The following is a 22,388-nucleotide window of genomic DNA, read 5'->3' as shown; positions in this document are numbered from 1 at the left end:
TTTGTATTATGTCCACATCCTGGTCCCCATCTTGGACATCATAACAAACGTGCACTTTTTTGTTTAATTTACACATTGGACCATAGGAAAAATGACACTACAGCTACAGAGGTGACCGTCTGATAGCCCAGCTCGACTATCCATCTCTACTGAAGACCCTTTCAGCTTTTTGAGAGTTGGGTGGAGGACATCATCTCTGAAAATAGGGTCCCACAGCTGCACCCCATCAGTGTGAGCAGGACTCTTAGGACTCTTAGAAGAGTCAATGCTCTGAGACCATGGGGGGCGCTTAGCCCCCTCTCTTCGTCACTGAGGATGATTTCATTTTTCAGGGATTAGAGAGGGTGGTCCTTGTGGTGGACTGCAGGTATGGAGAGCTGTTGTCATCGTATTAAATAGATAAGAATGATTATATGTATTGTAGAAATGTCTCCTATCATGTTCCCTAATTTTTTATTATGTCCACATCCTGGTCCCCATCTTGGACATCATAACAAACGTGCACTTTTTTGTTTAATTTACACATTGGACCATAGGAAAAATGACACTACAGCTACAGAGGTGACCGTCTGATAGCCCAGCTCGACTATCCATCTCTACTGAAGACCCTTTCAGCTATTTGAGAGTTGGGTGGAGAACATCATCTCTGAAAATAGGGTCCCACAGCTGCACCCCATCAGTGTGAGCAGGACTCTTAGGACTCTTAGAAGAGTTAATGCTCTGAGACCATGGGGGGCGCTTAGCCCCCTCTCTTCGTCACTGAGGATGATTTCACTTTTCAGGGAATAGAGAGGGTGGTCCTTGTGGTGGACTGCAGGTATGGAGAGCTGTTGTCATCGTATTAGATAGATAAGAATGATTATATGTATTGTAGAAATGTCTCCTATCATGTTCCCTATTTTTTTATTATGTCCACATCCTGGTCCCCATCTTGGACATCATAACAAACGTGCACTTTTTTGTTTAATTTACACATTGGACCATAGGAAAAATGACACTACAGCTACAGAGGTGACCGTCTGATAGCCCAGCTCGACTATCCATCTCTACTGAAGACCCTTTCAGCTTTTTGAGAGTTGGGTGGAGGACATCATCTCTGAAAATAGGGTCCCACAGCTGCACCCCATCAGTGTGAGCAGGAATCTTAGGACTCTTAGAAGAGTCAATGCTCTGAGACCATGGGGGGCGCTTAGCCCCCTCTCTTCGTCACTGAGGATGATTTCATTTTTCAGGGATTAGAGAGAGTGGTCCTTGTGGTGGACTGCAGGTATGGAGAGCTGTTGTGATCGTATTAGATAGATAAGAATGATTATATGTATTGTAGAAATGTCTCCTATCATGTTCCCTAATTTTTTATTATGTCCACATCCTGGTCCCCATCTTGGACATCATAACAAACGTGCACTTTTTTGTTTAATTTACACATTGGACCATAGGAAAAATGACACTACAGCTACAGAGGTGACCGTATGATAGCCCAGCTCGACTATCCATCTCTACTGAAGACCCTTTCAGCTTTTTGAGAGTTGGGTGGAGGACATCATCTCTGAAAATAGGGTCCCACAGCTGCACCCCATCAGTGTAAGCAGGACTCTTAGGACTCTTAGAAGAGTCAATGCTCTAAAACCATGGGGGGCGCTTAGCCCCCTCTCTTCGTCCGTGAGGATGATTTCATTTTTCAGGGATTAGAGAGGGTGGTCCTTGTGGTGGACTGCAGGTATGGAGAGCTGTTGTCATCGTATTAGATAGATAAGAATGATTATATGTATTGTAGAAATGTCTCCTATCATGTTCCCTAATTTTTTATTATGTCCACATCCTGGTCCCCATCTTGGACATCATAACAGACGTGCACTTTTTTGTTTAATTTACACATTGGACCATAGGAAAAATGACACTACAGCTACAGAGGTGACCGTCTGATAGCCCAGCTCGACTATCCATCTCTACTGAAGACCCTTTCAGCTTTTTGAGAGTTGGGTGGAGGACATCATCTCTGAAAATAGGGTCCCACAGCTGCACCCCATCAGTGTGAGCAGGACTCTTAGGACTCTTAGAAGAGTTAATGCTCTGAGACCATGGGGGCGCTTAGACCCCTCTCTTCGTCACTGAGGATGATTTCATTTTTCAGGGATTAGAGAGGGTGGTCCTTGTGGTGGACTGCAGGTATGGAGAGCTGTTGTCATCGTATTAGATAGATAAGAATGATTATATGTATTGTAGAAATGTCTCCTATCATGTTCCCTAATTTTTTATTATGTCCACATCCTGGTCCCCATCTTGGACATCATAACAAACGTGCACTTTTTTGTTTAATTTACACATTGGACCATAGGGAAAATGACACTACAGCTACAGAGGTGACCGTCTGATAGCCCAGCTCGACTATCCATCTCTACTGAAGACCCTTTCAGCTTTTTGAGAGTTGGGTGGAGGACATCATCTCTGAAAATAGGGTCCCACAGCTGCACCCCATCAGTGTGAGCAGGACTCTTAGGACTCTTAGAAGAGTCAATGCTCTGAGACCATTGGGGGCACTTAGCCCCCTCTCTTCATCACTGAGGATGATTTCATTTTTCAGGGATTAGAGAGGGTGGTCCTTGTGGTGGACTGCAGATATGGAGAGCTGTTATCATCGTATTAGATAGATAAGAATGATTATATGTATTGTAGAAATGTCTCCTATCATGTTCCCTAATTTTTTATTATGTCCACATCCTGGTCCCCATCTTGGACATCATAACAAACGGGCACTTTTTTGTTTAATTTACACATTGGACCATAGGAAAAATTACACTACAGCTACAGAGGTGACCGACTGATAGCCCAGCTCGACTATCCATCTCTACTGAAGACCCTTTCAGCTTTTTGAGAGTTGGGTGGAGGACATCATCTCTGAAAATAGGGTCCCACAGCTGCACCCCATCAGTGTGAGCAGGACTCTTAGGACTCTTAGAAGAGTCAATGCTCTGAGACCATGGGGGGCGCTTAGCCCCCTCTCTTCGTCACTGAGGATGATTTCATTTTTCAGGGATTAGAGAGGGTGGTCCTTGTGGTGGACTGCAGGTATGGAGAGCTGTTGTCATCATATTAAATAGATAAGAATGATTATATGTATTGTAGAAATGTCTCTTATCATGTTCCCTAATTTTTTATTATGTCCACATCCTGGTCCCCATCTTGGACATCATAACAAACGTGCACTTTTTTGTTTAATTTACACATTGGACCATAGGAAAAATGACACTACAGCTACAGAGGTGACCGTCTGATAGCCCAGCTCGACTATCCATCTCTACTGAAGACCCTTTCAGTTTTTTGAGAGTTGGGTGGAGAACATCATCTCTGAAAATAGGGTCCCACAGCTGCACCCCATCAGTGTGAGCAGGACTCTTAGGACTCTTAGAAGAGTCAATGCTCTGAGACCATGGGGGGCGCTTAGCCCCCTCTCTTCGTCACTGAGGATGATTTCACTTTTCAGGGAATAGAGAGGGTGGTCCTTGTGGTGGACTGCAGGTATGGAGAGCTGTTGTCATCGTATTAGATAGATAAGAATGATTATATGTATTGTAGAAATGTCTCCTATCATGTTCCCTATTTTTTTATTATGTCCACATCCTGGTCCCCATCTTGGAAATCATAACAAACGTGCACTTTTTTGTTTAATTTACACATTGGACCATAGGAAAAATGACACTACAGCTACAGAGGTGACCGTCTGATAGCCCAGCTCGACTATCCATCTCTACTGAAGACCCTTTCAGCTTTTTGAGAGTTGGGTGGAGGACATCATCTCTGAAAATAGGGTCCCACAGCTGCACCCCATCAGTGTGAGCAGGAATCTTAGGACTCTTAGAAGAGTCAATGCTCTGAGACCATGGGGGGCGCTTAGCCCCCTCTCTTCGTCACTGAGGATGATTTCATTTTTCAGGGATTAGAGAGAGTGGTCCTTGTGGTGGACTGCAGGTATGGAGAGCTGTTGTGATCGTATTAGATAGATAAGAATGATTATATGTATTGTAGAAATGTCTCCTATCATGTTCCCTAATTTTTTATTATGTCCACATCCTGGTCCCCATCTTGAACATCATAACAAACGTGCACTTTTTTGTTTAATTTACACATTGGACCATAGGAAAAATGACACTACAGCTACAGAGGTGACCGTCTGATAGCCCAGCTCGACTATCCATCTCTACTGAAGACCCTTTCAGCTTTTTGAGAGTTGGGTGGAGGGCATCATCTCTGAAAATAGGGTCCCACAGCTTCACCCCATCAATGTGAGCAGGACTCTTAGGACTCTTAGAAGAGTCAATGCTCTGGTACCATGGGGGGCGCTTGGCCCCCTCTCTTCGTCACTGAGGATGATTTCATTTTTCAGGGATTAGAGAGGGTGGTCCTTGTGGTGGACTGCAGGTATGGAGAGCTGTTGTCATTGTATTAGATAGATAAGAATGATTATATGTATTGTAGAAATGTCTCCTATCATGTTCCCTAATTTTTTATTATGTCCACATCCTGGTCCCCATCTTGGACATCATAACAAACGTGCACTTTTTTGTTTAATTTACACATTGGACCATAGGAAAAATGACACTACAGCTACAGAGGTGACCGTCTGATAGCCCAGCTCGACTATCCATCTCTACTGAAGACCCTTTCAGCTTTTTGAGAGTTGGGTGGAGGACATCATCTCTGAAAATAGGGTCCCACAGCTGCACCCCATCAGTGTGAGCATGACTCTTAGGACTCTTAGAAAAGTCAATGCTCTGAGACCATTGGGGGCACTTAGCCCCCTCTCTTCGTCACTGAGGATGATTTCATTTTTCAGGGATTAGAAAGGGTGGTCCTTGTGGTGGACTGCAGGTATGGAGAGCTGTTATCATCGAATTAGATAGATAAGAATGATTATATGTATTGTAGAAATGTCTCCTATCATGTTCCCTAATTTTTTATTATGTCCACATTTTGGTCCCCATCTTGGACATCATAACAAACGTGCACTTTTTTGTTTAATTTACACATTGGATCATAGGAAAAATGACACTACAGCTACAGAGGTGACCGTCTGATAGCCCAGCTCGACAATCCATCTCTACTGAAGACCCTTTCAGCTTTTTGAGAGTTGGGTGGAGGACATCATCTCTGAAAATAGGGTCCCACAGCTGCACCCCATCAGTGTGAGCAGGACTCTTAGGACTCTTAGAAGAGTCAATGCTCTGAGACCATGGGGGGCGCTTATACCCCTCTCTTCGTCACTGAGGATGATTTCATTTTTCAGGGATTAGAGAGGGTGGTCCTTGTGGTGGACTGCAGGTATGGAGAGCTGTTGTCATCGTATTAAATAGATAAGAATGATTATATGTATTGTAGAAATGTCTCCTATCATGTTCCCTAATTTTTTATTATGTCCACATCCTGGTCCCCATCTTGGACATCATAACAAACGTGCACTTTTTTGTTTAATTTACACATTGGACCATAGGAAAAATGACACTATAGCTACAGCGGTGACCGTCTGATAGCCCAGCTCGACTATCCATCTCTACTGAAGACCCTTTCAGCTTTTTGAGAGTTTGGTGGAGAACATCATCTCTGAAAATAGGGTCCCACAGCTGCACCCCATCAGTGTGAGCAGGACTCTTAGGACTCTTAGAAGAGTCAATGCTCTGAGACCATGGGGGGCGCTTAGCCCCCTCTCTTCGTCACTGAGGATGATTTCACTTTTCAGGGAATAGAGAGGGTGGTCCTTGTGGTGGACTGCAGGTATGGAGAGCTGTTGTGATCGTATTAGATAGATAAGAATGATTATATGTATTGTAGAAATGTCTCCTATCATGTTCCCTAATTTTTTATTATGTCCACATCCTGGTCCCCATCTTGGACATCATAACAAACGTGCACTTTTTTGTTTAATTTACACATTGGACCATAGGAAAAATGACACTACAGCTACAGAGGTGACCGTCTGATAGCCCAGCTCGACTATCCAACTCTACTGAAGACCCTTTCAGCTTTTTGAGAGTTGGGTGGAGGACATCATCTCTTAAAATAGGGTCCCACAGCTGCACCCCATCAGTGTAAGCAGGACTCTTAGGACTCTTAGAAGAGTCAATGCTCTAAAACCATGGGGGGCGCTTAGCCCCCTCTCTTCGTCCCTGAGGATGATTTCATTTTTCAGGGATTAGAGAGGGTGGTCCTTGTGGTGGACTGCAGGTATGGAGAGCTGTTGTCATCGTATTAGATAGATAAGAATGATTATATGTATTGTAGAAATGTCTCCTATCATGTTCCCTAATTTTTTATTATGTCCACATCCTGGTCCCCATCTTGGACATCATAACAAACGTGCACTTTTTTGTTTAATTTACACATTGGACCATAGGAAAAATGACACTACAGCTACAGAGGTGACTGTCTGATAGCCCAGCTCGACTATCCATCTCTACTGAAGACCCTTTCAGCTTTTTGAGAGTTGGGTGGAGGACATCATCTCTGAAAATAGGGTCCCACAGCTGCACCCCATCAGTGTGAGCAGGACTCTTAGGACTCTTAGAAGAGTTAATGCTCTGAGACCATGGGGGCGCTTAGCCCCCTCTCTTCGTCACTGAGGATGATTTCATTTTTCAGGGATTAGAGAGGGTGGTCCTTGTGGTGGACTGCAGGTATGGAGAGCTGTTGTCATCGTATTAGATAGATAAGAATGATTATATGTATTGTAGAAATGTCTCCTATCATGTTCCCTAATTTTTTATTATGTCCACATCCTGGTCCCCATCTTGGACATCATAACAAACGTGCACTTTTTTGTTTAATTTACACATTGGACCATAGGAAAAATGACACTACAGCTACAGAGGTGACCGTCTGATAGCCCAGCTCGACTATCCATCTCTACTGAAGACCCTTTCAGCTTTTTGAGAGTTGGGTGGAGGGCATCATCTCTGAAAATAGGGTCCCACAGCTTCACCCCATCAATGTGAGCAGGACTCTTAGGACTCTTAGAAGAGTCAATGCTCTGGTACCATGGGGGGCGCTTGGCCCCCTCTCTTCGTCACTGAGGATGATTTCATTTTTCAGGGATTAGAGAGGGTGGTCCTTGTGGTGGACTGCAGGTATGGAGAGCTGTTGTCATTGTATTAGATAGATAAGAATGATTATATGTATTGTAGAAATGTCTCCTATCATGTTCCCTAATTTTTTATTATGTCCACATCCTGGTCCCCATCTTGGACATCATAACAAACGTGCACTTTTTTGTTTAATTTACACATTGGACCATAGGAAAAATGACACTACAGCTACAGAGGTGACCGTCTGATAGCCCAGCTCGACTATCCATCTCTACTGAAGACCCTTTCAGCTTTTTGAGAGTTGGGTGGAGGACATCATCTCTGAAAATAGGGTCCCACAGCTGCACCCCATCAGTGTGAGCATGACTCTTAGGACTCTTAGAAAAGTCAATGCTCTGAGACCATTGGGGGCACTTAGCCCCCTCTCTTCGTCACTGAGGATGATTTCATTTTTCAGGGATTAGAAAGGGTGGTCCTTGTGGTGGACTGCAGGTATGGAGAGCTGTTATCATCGTATTAGATAGATAAGAATGATTATATGTATTGTAGAAATGTCTCCTATCATGTTCCCTAATTTTTTATTATGTCCACATTTTGGTCCCCATCTTGGACATCATAACAAACGTGCACTTTTTTGTTTAATTTACACATTGGACCATAGGAAAAATGACACTACAGCTACAGAGGTGACCGTCTGATAGCCCAGCTCGACAATCCATCTCTACTGAAGACCCTTTCAGCTTTTTGAGAGTTGGGTGGAGGACATCATCTCTGAAAATAGGGTCCCACAGCTGCACCCCATCAGTGTGAGCAGGACTCTTAGGACTCTTAGAAGAGTCAATGCTCTGAGACCATGGGGGGCGCTTATACCCCTCTCTTCGTCACTGAGGATGATTTCATTTTTCAGGGATTAGAGAGGGTGGTCCTTGTGGTGGACTGCAGGTATGGAGAGCTGTTGTCATCGTATTAAATAGATAAGAATGATTATATGTATTGTAGAAATGTCTCCTATCATGTTCCCTAATTTTTTATTATGTCCACATCCTGGTCCCCATCTTGGACATCATAACAAACGTGCACTTTTTTGTTTAATTTACACATTGGACCATAGGAAAAATGACACTATAGCTACAGCGGTGACCGTCTGATAGCCCAGCTCGACTATCCATCTCTACTGAAGACCCTTTCAGCTTTTTGAGAGTTTGGTGGAGAACATCATCTCTGAAAATAGGGTCCCACAGCTGCACCCCATCAGTGTGAGCAGGACTCTTAGGACTCTTAGAAGAGTCAATGCTCTGAGACCATGGGGGGCGCTTAGCCCCCTCTCTTCGTCACTGAGGATGATTTCACTTTTCAGGGAATAGAGAGGGTGGTCCTTGTGGTGGACTGCAGGTATGGAGAGCTGTTGTGATCGTATTAGATAGATAAGAATGATTATATGTATTGTAGAAATGTCTCCTATCATGTTCCCTAATTTTTTATTATGTCCACATCCTGGTCCCCATCTTGGACATCATAACAAACGTGCACTTTTTTGTTTAATTTACACATTGGACCATAGGAAAAATGACACTACAGCTACAGAGGTGACCGTCTGATAGCCCAGCTCGACTATCCAACTCTACTGAAGACCCTTTCAGCTTTTTGAGAGTTGGGTGGAGGACATCATCTCTTAAAATAGGGTCCCACAGCTGCACCCCATCAGTGTAAGCAGGACTCTTAGGACTCTTAGAAGAGTCAATGCTCTAAAACCATGGGGGGCGCTTAGCCCCCTCTCTTCGTCCCTGAGGATGATTTCATTTTTCAGGGATTAGAGAGGGTGGTCCTTGTGGTGGACTGCAGGTATGGAGAGCTGTTGTCATCGTATTAGATAGATAAGAATGATTATATGTATTGTAGAAATGTCTCCTATCATGTTCCCTAATTTTTTATTATGTCCACATCCTGGTCCCCATCTTGGACATCATAACAAACGTGCACTTTTTTGTTTAATTTACACATTGGACCATAGGAAAAATGACACTACAGCTACAGAGGTGACTGTCTGATAGCCCAGCTCGACTATCCATCTCTACTGAAGACCCTTTCAGCTTTTTGAGAGTTGGGTGGAGGACATCATCTCTGAAAATAGGGTCCCACAGCTGCACCCCATCAGTGTGAGCAGGACTCTTAGGACTCTTAGAAGAGTTAATGCTCTGAGACCATGGGGGCGCTTAGCCCCCTCTCTTCGTCACTGAGGATGATTTCATTTTTCAGGGATTAGAGAGGGTGGTCCTTGTGGTGGACTGCAGGTATGGAGAGCTGTTGTCATCGTATTAGATAGATAAGAATGATTATATGTATTGTAGAAATGTCTCCTATCATGTTCCCTAATTTTTTATTATGTCCACATCCTGGTCCCCATCTTGGACATCATAACAAACGTGCACTTTTTTGTTTAATTTACACATTGGACCATAGGAAAAATGACACTACAGCTACAGAGGTGACCGTCTGATAGCCCAGCTCGACTATCCATCTCTACTGAAGACCCTTTCAGCTTTTTGAGAGTTGGGTGGAGGACATCATCTCTGAAAATAGGGTCCCACAGCTGCACCCCATCAGTGTGAGCAGGACTCTTAGGACTCTTAGAAGAGTCAATGCTCTGAGACCATTGGGGGCACTTAGCCCCCTCTCTTCATCACTGAGGATGATTTCATTTTTCAGGGATTAGAGAGGGTGGTCCTTGTGGTGGACTGCAGATATGGAGAGCTGTTATCATCGTATTAGATAGATAAGAATGATTATATGTATTGTAGAAATGTCTCCTATCATGTTCCCTAATTTTTTATTATGTCCACATCCTGGTCCCCATCTTGGACATCATAACAAACGTGCACTTTTTTGTTTAATTTACACATTGGACCATAGGAAAAATGACACTACAGCTACAGAGGTGACCGTCTGATAGCCCAGCTCGACTATCCATCTCTACTGAAGAACCTTTCAGCTTTTTGAGAGTTGGGTGGAGGACATCATCTCTGAAAATAGGGTCCCACAGCTGCACCCCATCAGTGTGAGCAGGACTCTTAGGACTCTTAGAAGAGTCAATGCTCTGAGACCATGGGGGCGCTTAGCCCCCTCTCTTCGTCACTGAGGATGATTTCATTTTTCAGGGATTAGAGAGGGTGGTCCTTGTAGTGGACTGCAGGTATGGAGAGCTGTTGTCATCGTATTAAATAGATAAGAATGATTATATGTATTGTAGAAATGTCTCCTATCATGTTCCCTAATTTTTTATTATGTCCACATCCTGGTCCCCATCTTGGACATCATAACAAACGTGCACATTTTTGTTTAATTTACACATTGGACCATAGGAAAAATGACACTACAGCTACAGAGGTGACCGTCTGATAGCCCAGCTCGACTATCCATCTCTACTGAAGACCCTTTCAGCTTTTTGAGAGTTGGGTGGAGAACATCATCATTGAAAATAGGGTCCCACAGCTGCACCCCATCAGTGTGAGCAGGACTCTTAGGACTCTTAGAAGAGTCAATGCTCTGAGACCATGGGGGGCGCTTAGCCCCCTCTCCTCGTCACTGAGGATGATTTCACTTTTCAGGGAATAGAGAGGGTGGTCCTTGTGGTGGACTGCAGGTATGGAGAGCTGTTGTCATCGTATTAGATAGATAAGAATGATTATATGTATTGTAGAAATGTCTCCTATCATGTTCCCTATTTTTTTATTATGTCCACATCCTGGTCCCCATCTTGGAAATCATAACAAACGTGCACTTTTTTGTTTAATTTACAAATTGGACCATAGGAAAAATGACACTACAGCTACAGAGGTGACCGTCTGATAGCCCAGCTCGACTATCCATCTCTACTGAAGACCCTTTCAGCTTTTTGAGAGTTGGGTGGAGGACACCATCTCTGAAAATAGGGTCCCACAGCTGCACCCCATCAGTGTGAGCAGGAATCTTAGGACTCTTAGAAGAGTCAATGCTCTGAGACCATGGGGGGCGCTTAGCCCCCTCTCTTCGTCACTGAGGATGATTTCATTTTTCAGGGATTAGAGAGAGTGGTCCTTGTGGTGGACTGCAGGTATGGAGAGCTGTTGTGATCGTATTAGATAGATAAGAATGATTATATGTATTGTAGAAATGTCTCCTATCATGTTCCCTAATTTTTTATTATGTCCACATCCTGGTCCCCATCTTGAACATCATAACAAACGTGCACTTTTTTGTTTAATTTACACATTGGACCATAGGAAAAATGACACTACAGCTACAGAGGTGACCGTCTGATAGCCCAGCTCGACTATCCATCTCTACTGAAGACCCTTTCAGCTTTTTGAGAGTTGGGTGGAGGACATCATCTCTGAAAATAGGGTCCCACAGCTTCACCCCATCAGTGTGAGCAGGACTCTTAGGACTCTTAGAAGAGTCAATGCTCTGGTACCATGGGGGGCGCTTGGCCCCCTCTCTTCGTCACTGAGGATGATTTCATTTTTCAGGGATTAGAGAGGGTGGTCCTTGTGGTGGACTGCAGGTATGGAGAGCTGTTGTCATCGTATTAGATAGATAAGAATGATTATATGTATTGTAGAAATGTCTCCTATCATGTTCCCTAATTTTTTATTATGTCCACATCCTGGTCCCCATCTTGGACATCATAACAAACGTGCACTTTTTTGTTTAATTTACACATTGGACCATAGGAAAAATGACACTACAGCTACAGAGGTGACCGTCTGATAGCCCAGCTCGACTATCCATCTCTACTGAAGACCCTTTCAGCTTTTTGAGAGTTGGGTGGAGGACATCATCTCTGAAAATAGGGTCCCACAGCTGCACCCCATCAGTGTGAGCAGGACTCTTAGGACTCTTAGAAGAGTTAATGCTCTGAGACCATGGGGGCGCTTAGCCCCCTCTCTTCGTCACTGAGGATGATTTCATTTTTCAGGGATTAGAGAGGGTGGTCCTTGTGGTGGACTGCAGGTATGGAGAGCTGTTGTCATCGTATTAGATAGATAAGAATGATTATATGTATTGTAGAAATGTCTCCTATCATGTTCCCTAATTTTTTATTATGTCCACATCCTGGTCCCCATCTTGGACATCATAACAAACGTGCACTTTTTTGTTTAATTTACACATTGGACCATAGAAAAATGACACTACAGCTACAGAGGTGACCGTCTGATAGCCCAGCTCGACTATCCATCTCTACTGAAGACCCTTTCAGCATTTTGAGATTTGGGTGGAGGACATCATCTCTGAAAATAGGGTCCCACAGCTGCACCCCATCAGTGTAAGCAGGACTCTTAGGACTCTTAGAAGAGTCAATGCTCTGAGACCATTGGGGGCACTTAGCCCCCTCTCTTCGTCACTGAGGATGATTTCATTTTTCAGGGATTAGAGAGGGTGGTCCTTGTGGTGGACTGCAGTTATGGAGAGCTGTTATCATCGTATTAGATAGATAAGAATGATTATATGTATTGTAGAAATGTCTCCTATCATGTTCCCTAATTTTTTATTATGTCCACATCCTGGTCCCCATCTTGGACATCATAACAAACGTGCACTTTTTTGTTTAATTTACACATTGGACCATAGGAAAAATGACACTACAGCTACAGAGGTGACCGTCTGATAGCCCAGCTCGACTATCCATCTCTACTGAAGACCCTTTCAGCTTTTTGAGAGTTGGGTGGAGGACATCATCTCTGAAAATAGGGTCCCACAGCTTCACCCCATCAGTGTGAGCAGGACTCTTAGGACTCTTAGAAGAGTCAATGCTCTGGTACCATGGGGGGCGCTTGGCCCCCTCTCTTCGTCACTGAGGATGATTTCATTTTTCAGGGATTAGAGAGCGTGGTCCTTGTGGTGGACTGCAGGTATGGAGAGCTGTTGTCATCGTATTAGATAGATAAGAATGATTATATGTATTGTAGAAATGTCTCCTATCATGTTCCCTAATTTTTTATTATGTCCACATCCTGGTCCCCATCTTGGACATCATAACAAACGTGCACTTTTTTGTTTAATTTACACATTGGACCATAGGAAAAATAACACTACAGCTACAGAGGTGACCGTCTGATAGCCCAGCTCGACTATCCATCTCTACTGAAGACCCTTTCAGCTTTTTGAGAGTTGGGTGGAGGACATCATCTCTGAAAATAGGGTCCCACAGCTGCACCCCATCAGTGTGAGCATGACTCTTAGGACTCTTAGAAGAGTTAATGCTCTGAGACCATGGGGGCGCTTAGCCCCCTCTCTTCGTCACTGAGGATGATTTCATTTTTCAGGGATTAGAGAGGGTGGTCCTTGTGGTGGACTGCAGGTATGGAGAGCTGTTGTCATCGTATTAGATAGATAAGAATGATTATATGTATTGTAGAAATGTCTCCTATCATGTTCCCTAATTTTTTATTATGTCCACATCCTGGTCCCCATCTTGGACATCATAACAAACGTGCACTTTTTTGTTTAATTTACACATTGGACCATAGGAAAAATGACACTACAGCTACAGAGGTGACCGTCTGATAGCCCAGCTCGACTATCCATCTCTACTGAAGACCCTTTCAGCTTTTTGAGAGTTGGGTGGAGGACATCATCTCTGAAAATAGGGTCCCACAGCTGCACCCCATCAGTGTGAGCAGGACTCTTAGGACTCTTAGAAGAGTCAATGCTCTGAGACCATGGGGGGTGCTTAGCCCCCTCTCTTCGTCACTGAGGATGATTTCATTTTTCAGGGATTAGAGAGGGTGGTCCTTGTGGTGGACTGCAGGTATGGAGAGCTGTTATCATCGTATTAGATAGATAAGAATGATTATATGTATTGTAGAAATGTCTCCTATCATGTTACCTAATTTTTTATTATGTCCACATCCTGGTCCCCATCTTGGACATCATAACAAACGTGCACTTTTTTGTTTAATTTACACATTGGACCATAGGAAAAATGACACTACAGCTACAGAGGTGACCGTCTGATAGCCCAGCTCGACAATCCATCTCTACTGAAGACCCTTTCAGCTTTTTGAGAGTTGGGTGGAGGACATCATCTCTAAAAATAGGGTCCCACAGCTGCACCCCATCAGTGTGAGCATGACTCTTAGGACTCTTAGAAGAGTTAATGCTCTGAGACCATGGGGGCGCTTAGCCCCCTCTCTTCGTCACTGAGGATGATTTCATTTTTCAGGGATTAGAGAGGGTGGTCCTTGTGGTGGACTGCAGGTATGGAGAGCTGTTGTCATCGTATTAGATAGATAAGAATGATTATATGTATTGTAGAAATGTCTCCTATCATGTTCCCTAATTTTTTATTATGTCCACATCCTGGTCCCCATCTTGGACATCATAACAAACGTGCACTTTTTTGTTTAATTTACACATTGGACCATAGGAAAAATGACACTACAGCTACAGAGGTGACCGTCTGATAGCCCAGCTCGACTATCCATCTCTACTGAAGACCCTTTCAGCTTTTTGAGAGTTGGGTGGAGGACATCATCTCTGAAAATAGGGTCCCACAGCTGCACCCCATCAGTGTGAGCAGGACTCTTAGGACTCCTAGAAGAGTCAATGCTCTGAGACCATGGGGGGTGCTTAGCCCCCTCTCTTCGTCACTGAGGATGATTTCATTTTTCAGGGATTAGAGAGGGTGGTCCTTGTGGTGGACTGCAGGTATGGAGAGCTGTTATCATCGTATTAGATAGATAAGAATGATTATATGTATTGTAGAAATGTCTCCTATCATGTTACCTAATTTTTTATTATGTCCACATCCTGGTCCCCATCTTGGACATCATAACAAACGTGCACTTTTTTGTTTAATTTACACATTGGACCATAGGAAAAATGACACTACAGCTACAGAGGTGACCGTCTGATAGCCCAGCTCGACAATCCATCTCTACTGAAGACCCTTTCAGCTTTTTGAGAGTTGGGTGGAGGACATCATCTCTGAAAATAGGGTCCCACAGCTGCACCCCATCAGTGTGAGCAGGACTCTTAGGACTCTTAGAAGAGTCAATGCTCTGAGACCATGGGGGGCGCTTAGCCCCCTCTCTTCGTCACTGAGGATGATTTCATTTTTCAGGGATTAGAGAGGGTGGTCCTTGTGGTGGACTGCAGGTATGGAGAGCTGTTGTCATCGTATTAGATAGATAAGAATGATTATATGTATTGTAGAAATGTCTCCTATCATGTTCCCTAATTTTTTATTATGTCCACATCCTGGTCCCCATCTTGGACATCATAACAAACGTGCACTTTTTTGTTTAATTTACACATTGGACCATAGGAAAAATGACACTACAGCTACAGAGGTGACCGTCTGATAGCCCAGCTCGACTATCCATCTCTACTGAAGACCCTTTCAGCTTTTTGAGAGTTGGGTGGAGGACATCATCTCTGAAAATAGGGTCCCACAGCTGCACCCCATCAGTGTGAGCAGGACTCTTAGGACTCTTAGAAGAGTTAATGCTCTGAGACCATGGGGGCACTTAGCCCCCTCTCTTCGTCACTGAGGATGATTTCATTTTTCAGGGATTAGAGAGGGTGGTCCTTGTGGTGGACTGCAGGTATGGAGAGCTGTTGTCATCGTATTAGATAGATAAGAATGATTATATGTATTGTAGAAATGTCTCCTATCATGTTCCCTAATTTTTTATTATGTCCACATCCTGGTCCCCATCTTGGACATCATAACAAACGTGCACTTTTTTGTTTAATTTACACATTGGACCATAGGAAAAATGACACTACAGCTACAGAGGTGACCGTCTGATAGCCCAGCTCGACTATCCATCTCTACTGAAGACCCTTTCAGCTTTTTGAGAGTTGGGTGGAGGACATCATCTCTTAAAATAGGGTCCCACAGCTGCACCCCATCAGTGTGAGCAGGACTCTTAGGACTCTTAGAAGAGTCAATGCTCTAAAACCATGGGGGCGCTTAGCCCCCTCTCTTCGTCCCTGAGGATGATTTCATTTTTCAGGGATTAGAGAGGGTGGTCCTTGTGGTGGACTGCAGGTATGGAGAGCTGTTGTCATCGTATTAGATAGATAAGAATGATTATATGTATTGTAGAAATGTCTCCTATCATGTTCCCTAATTTTTTATTATGTCCACATCCTGGTCCCCATCTTGGACATCATAACAAACGTGCACTTTTTTGTTTAATTTACACATTGGACCATAGGAAAAATGACACTACAGCTACAGAGGTGACCGTCTGATAGCCCAGCTCGACTATCCATCTCTACTGAAGACCCTTTCAGCTTTTTGAGAGTTGGGTGGAGGACATCATCTCTGAAAATAGGGTCCCACAGCTGCACCCCATCAGTGTGAGCAGGACTCTTAGGACTCTTAGAAGAGTTAATGCTCTGAGACCATGGGGGCGCTTAGCCCCCTCTCTTCGTCACTGAGGATGATTTCATTTTTCAGGGATTAGAGAGGGTGGTCCTTGTGGTGGACTGCAGGTATGGAGAGCTGTTGTCATCGTATTAGATAGATAAGAATGATTATATGTATTGTAGAAATGTCTCCTATCATGTTCCCTAATTTTTTATTATGTCCACATCCTGGTCCCCATCTTGGACATCATAACAAACGTGCACTTTTTTGTTTAATTTACACATTGGACCATAGGAAAAATGACACTACAGCTACAGAGGTGACCGTCTGATAGCCCAGCTCGACTATCCATCTCTACTGAAGACCCTTTCAGCTTTTTGAGAGTTGGGTGGAGGACATCATCTCTGAAAATAGGGTCCCACAGCTGCACCCCATCAGTGTGAGCAGGACTCTTAGGACTCTTAGAAGAGTTAATGCTCTGAGACCATGGGGGCGCTTAGCCCCCTCTCTTCGTCACTGAGGATGATTTCATTTTTCAGGGATTAGAGAGGGTGGTCCTTGTGGAGGACTGCAGGTATGGAGAGCTGTTGTGATCGTATTAGATAGATAAGAATGATTATATGTATTGTAGAAATGTCTCCTATCATGTTCCCTAATTTTTTATTATGTCCACATCCTGGTCCCCATCTTGGACATCATAACAAACGTGCACTTTTTTGTTTAATTTACACATTGGACCATAGGAAAAATGACACTACAGCTACAGAGGTGACCGTCTGATAGCCCAGCTCGACTATCCATCTCTACTGAAGACCCTTTCAGCTTTTTGAGAGTTGGGTGGAGGACATCATCTCTTAAAATAGGGTCCCACAGCTGCACCCCATCAGTGTAAGCAGGACTCTTAGGACTCTTAGAAGAGTCAATGCTCTAAAACCATGGGGGGCGCTTAGCCCCCTCTCTTCGTCCCTGAGGATGATTTCATTTTTCAGGGATTAGAGAGGGTGGTCCTTGTGGTGGACTGCAGGTATGGAGAGCTGTTGTCATCGTATTAGATAGATAAGAATGATTATATGTATTGTAGAAATGTCTCCTATCATGTTCCCTAATTTTTTATTATGTCCACATCCTGGTCCCCATCTTGGACATCATAACAAACGTGCACTTTTTTGTTTAATTTACACATTGGACCATAGGAAAAATGACACTACAGCTACAGAGGTGACCGTCTGATAGCCCAGCTCGACTATCCATCTCTACTGAAGACCCTTTCAGCTTTTTGAGAGTTGGGTGGAGGACATCATCTCTGAAAATAGGGTCCCACAGCTGCACCCCATCAGTGTGAGCAGGACTCTTAGGACTCTTAGAAGAGTCAATGCTCTGAGACCATTGGGGGCACTTAGCCCCCTCTCTTCATCACTGAGGATGATTTCATTTTTCAGGGATTAGAGAGGGTGGTCCTTGTGGTGGACTGCAGATATGGAGAGCTGTTATCATCGTATTAGATAGATAAGAATGATTATATGGATTGTAGAAATGTCTCCTATCATGTTCCCTAATTTTTTATTATGTCCACATCCTGGTCTGCAAGATAACCAAACAAAACTTTTAGTGGATTTCTACTTATTTTATTAAATATCATCTCCACCAAACAGGACAAGCTTGCATCTGTTATAGTTTTGGAGAAAAATGTGTTCATTTCATGTATGCGCGAAATGCCTTAAAAATGGCTTTAAAATGGATTTGGAGCATGGAGACGATTATCTCGGGATTGCAAGATAACCAAACAAAACTTTTAATGGATTTCTACTTATTTTATTAAATATCATCTCCACCAAACAGGACAAGCTTGCATCTGTTATAGTTTTGGAGAAAAATGTGTTCATTTCATGTATGCGCGAAATGCCTTAAAAATGGCTTTAAAATGGATTTGGAGCATGGAGACGATTATCTCGGGATTGCAAGATAACCAAACAAAACTTTTAGTGGATTTCTACTTATTTTATTAAATATCATCTCCACCAAACAGGACAAGCTTGCATCTGTTTATAGTTTTTGGAGAAAAATGTGTTCATTTCATGTATGCGCGAAATGCCTTAAAAATGGCTTTAAAATGGATTTGGAGCATGGAGACGATTATCTCGGGATTGCAAGATAACCAAACAAAACTTTTAGTGGATTTCTACTTATTTTATTAAATATCATCTCCACCAAACAGGACAAGCTTGCATCTGTTATAGTTTTGGAGAAAAATGTGTTCATTTCATGTATGCGCGAAATGCCTTAAAAATGGCTTTAAAATGGATTTGGAGCATGGAGACGATTATCTCGGGATTGCAAGATAACCAAACAAAACTTTTAGTGGATTTCTACTTATTTTATTAAATATCATCTCCACCAAACAGGACAAGCTTGCATCTGTTATAGTTTTGGAGAAAAATGTGTTCATTTCATGTATGCGCGAAATGCCTTAAAAATGGCTTTAAAATGGATTTGGAGCATGGAGACGATTATCTCGGGATTGCAAGATAACCAAACAAAACTTTTAGTGGATTTCTACTTATTTTATTAAATATCATCTCCACCAAACAGGACAAGCTTGCATCTGTTATAGTTTTGGAGAAAAATGTGTTCATTTCATGTATGCGCGAAATGCCTTAAAAATGGCTTTAAAATGGATTTGGAGCATGGAGACGATTATCTCGGGATTGCAAGATAACCAAACAAAACTTTTAGTGGATTTCTACTTATTTTATTAAATATCATCTCAACCAAACAGGACAAGCTTGCATCTGTTATAGTTTTGGAGAAAAATGTGTTCATTTCATGTATGCGCGAAATGCCTTAAAAATGGCTTTAAAATGGATTTGGAGCATGGAGACGATTATCTCGGGATTGCAAGATAACCAAACAAAACTTTTAGTGGATTTCTACTTATTTTATTAAATATCATCTCCACCAAACAGGACAAGCTTGCATCTGTTATAGTTTTGGAGAAAAATGTGTTCATTTCATGTATGCGCGAAATGCCTTAAAAATGGCTTTAAAATGGATTTGGAGCATGGAGACGATTATCTCGGGATTGCAAGATAACCAAACAAAACTTTTAGTGGATTTCTACTTATTTTATTAAATATCATCTCCACCAAACAGGACAAGCTTGCATCTGTTATAGTTTTGGAGAAAAATGTGTTCATTTCATGTATGCGCGAAATGCCTTAAAAATGGCTTTAAAATGGATTTGGAGCATGGAGACGATTATCTCGGGATTGCAAGATAACCAAACAAAACTTTTAGTGGATTTCTACTTATTTTATTAAATATCATCTCCACCAAACAGGACAAGCTTGCAGTCTGTTATAGTTTTGGAGAAAAATGTGTTCATTTCATGTATGCGCGAAATGCCTTAAAAATGGCTTTAAAATGGATTTGGAGCATGGAGACGATTATCTCGGGATTGCAAGATAACCAAACAAAACTTTTAGTGGATTTCTACTTATTTTATTAAATATCATCTCCACCAAACAGGACAAGCTTGCATCTGTTATAGTTTTGGAGAAAAATGTGTTCATTTCATGTATGCGCGAAATGCCTTAAAAATGGCTTTAAAATGGATTTGGAGCATGGAGACGATTATCTCGGGATTGCAAGATAACCAAACAAAACTTTTAGTGGATTTCTACTTATTTTATTAAATATCATCTCCACCAAACAGGACAAGCTTGCATCTGTTATAGTTTTGGAGAAAAATGTGTTCATTTCATGTATGCGCGAAATGCCTTAAAAATGGCTTTAAAATGGATTTGGAGCATGGAGACGATTATCTCGGGATTGCAAGATAACCAAACAAAACTTTTAGTGGATTTCTACTTATTTTATTAAATATCATCTCCACCAAACAGGACAAGCTTGCATCTGTTATAGTTTTGGAGAAAAATGTGTTCATTTCATGTATGCGCGAAATGCCTTAAAAATGGCTTTAAAATGGATTTGGAGCATGGAGACGATTATCTCGGGATTGCAAGATAACCAAACAAAACTTTTAGTGGATTTCTACTTATTTTATTAAATATCATCTCCACCAAACAGGACAAGCTTGCATCTGTTATAGTTTTGGAGAAAAATGTGTTCATTTCATGTATGCGCGAAATGCCTTAAAAATGGCTTTAAAATGGATTTGGAGCATGGAGACGATTATCTCGGGATTGCAAGATAACCAAACAAAACTTTTAGTGGATTTCTACTTATTTTATTAAATATCATCTCCACCAAACAGGACAAGCTTGCATCTGTTATAGTTTTGGAGAAAAATGTGTTCATTTCATGTATGCGCGAAATGCCTTAAAAATGGCTTTAAAATGGATTTGGAGCATGGAGACGATTATCTCGGGATTGCAAGATAACCAAACAAAACTTTTAGTGGATTTCTACTTATTTTATTAAATATCATCTCCACCAAACAGGACAAGCTTGCATCTGTTATAGTTTTGGAGAAAAATGTGTTCATTTCATGTATGCGCGAAATGCCTTAAAAATGGCTTTAAAATGGATTTGGAGCATGGAGACGATTATCTCGGGATTGCAAGATAACCAAACAAAACTTTTAGTGGATTTCTACTTATTTTATTAAATATCATCTCCACCAAACAGGACAAGCTTGCATCTGTTATAGTTTTGGAGAAAAATGTGTTCATTTCATGTATGCGCGAAATGCCTTAAAAATGGCTTTAAAATGGATTTGGAGCATGGAGACGATTATCTCGGGATTGCAAGATAACCAAACAAAACTTTTAGTGGATTTCTACTTATTTTATTAAATATCATCTCCACCAAACAGGACAAGCTTGCATCTGTTATAGTTTTGGAGAAAAATGTGTTCATTTCATGTATGCGCGAAATGCCTTAAAAATGGCTTTAAAATGGATTTGGAGCATGGAGACGATTATCTCGGGATTGCAAGATAACCAAACAAAACTTTTAGTGGATTTCTACTTATTTTATTAAATATCATCTCCACCAAACAGGACAAGCTTGCATCTGTTATAGTTTTGGAGAAAAATGTGTTCATTTCATGTATGCGCGAAATGCCTTAAAAATGGCTTTAAAATGGATTTGGAGCATGGAGACGATTATCTCGGGATTGCAAGATAACCAAACAAAACTTTTAGTGGATTTCTACTTATTTTATTAAATATCATCTCCACCAAACAGGACAAGCTTGCATCTGTTATAGTTTTGGAGAAAAATGTGTTCATTTCATGTATGCGCGAAATGCCTTAAAAATGGCTTTAAAATGGATTTGGAGCATGGAGACGATTATCTCGGGATTGCAAGATAACCAAACAAAACTTTTAGTGGATTTCTACTTATTTTATTAAATATCATCTCCACCAAACAGGACAAGCTTGCATCTGTTATAGTTTTGGAGAAAAATGTGTTCATTTCATGTATGCGCGAAATGCCTTAAAAATGGCTTTAAAATGGATTTGGAGCATGGAGACGATTATCTCGGGATTGCAAGATAACCAAACAAAACTTTTAGTGGATTTCTACTTATTTTATTAAATATCATCTCCACCAAACAGGACAAGCTTGCATCTGTTATAGTTTTGGAGAAAAATGTGTTCATTTCATGTATGCGCGAAATGCCTTAAAAATGGCTTTAAAATGGATTTGGAGCATGGAGACGATTATCTCGGGATTGCAAGATAACCAAACAAAACTTTTAGTGGATTTCTACTTATTTTATTAAATATCATCTCCACCAAACAGGACAAGCTTGCATCTGTTATAGTTTTGGAGAAAAATGTGTTCATTTCATGTATGCGCGAAATGCCTTAAAAATGGCTTTAAAATGGATTTGGAGCATGGAGACGATTATCTCGGGATTGCAAGATAACCAAACAAAACTTTTAGTGGATTTCTACTTATTTTATTAAATATCATCTCCACCAAACAGG

This window comes from Anomaloglossus baeobatrachus, unplaced genomic scaffold, assembly GCF_048569485.1.
Source record: "Anomaloglossus baeobatrachus isolate aAnoBae1 unplaced genomic scaffold, aAnoBae1.hap1 Scaffold_29, whole genome shotgun sequence".
NCBI lineage: Eukaryota > Metazoa > Chordata > Amphibia > Anura > Aromobatidae > Anomaloglossus > Anomaloglossus baeobatrachus.
Note: the sequence above shows the minus strand (reverse complement) of the source record.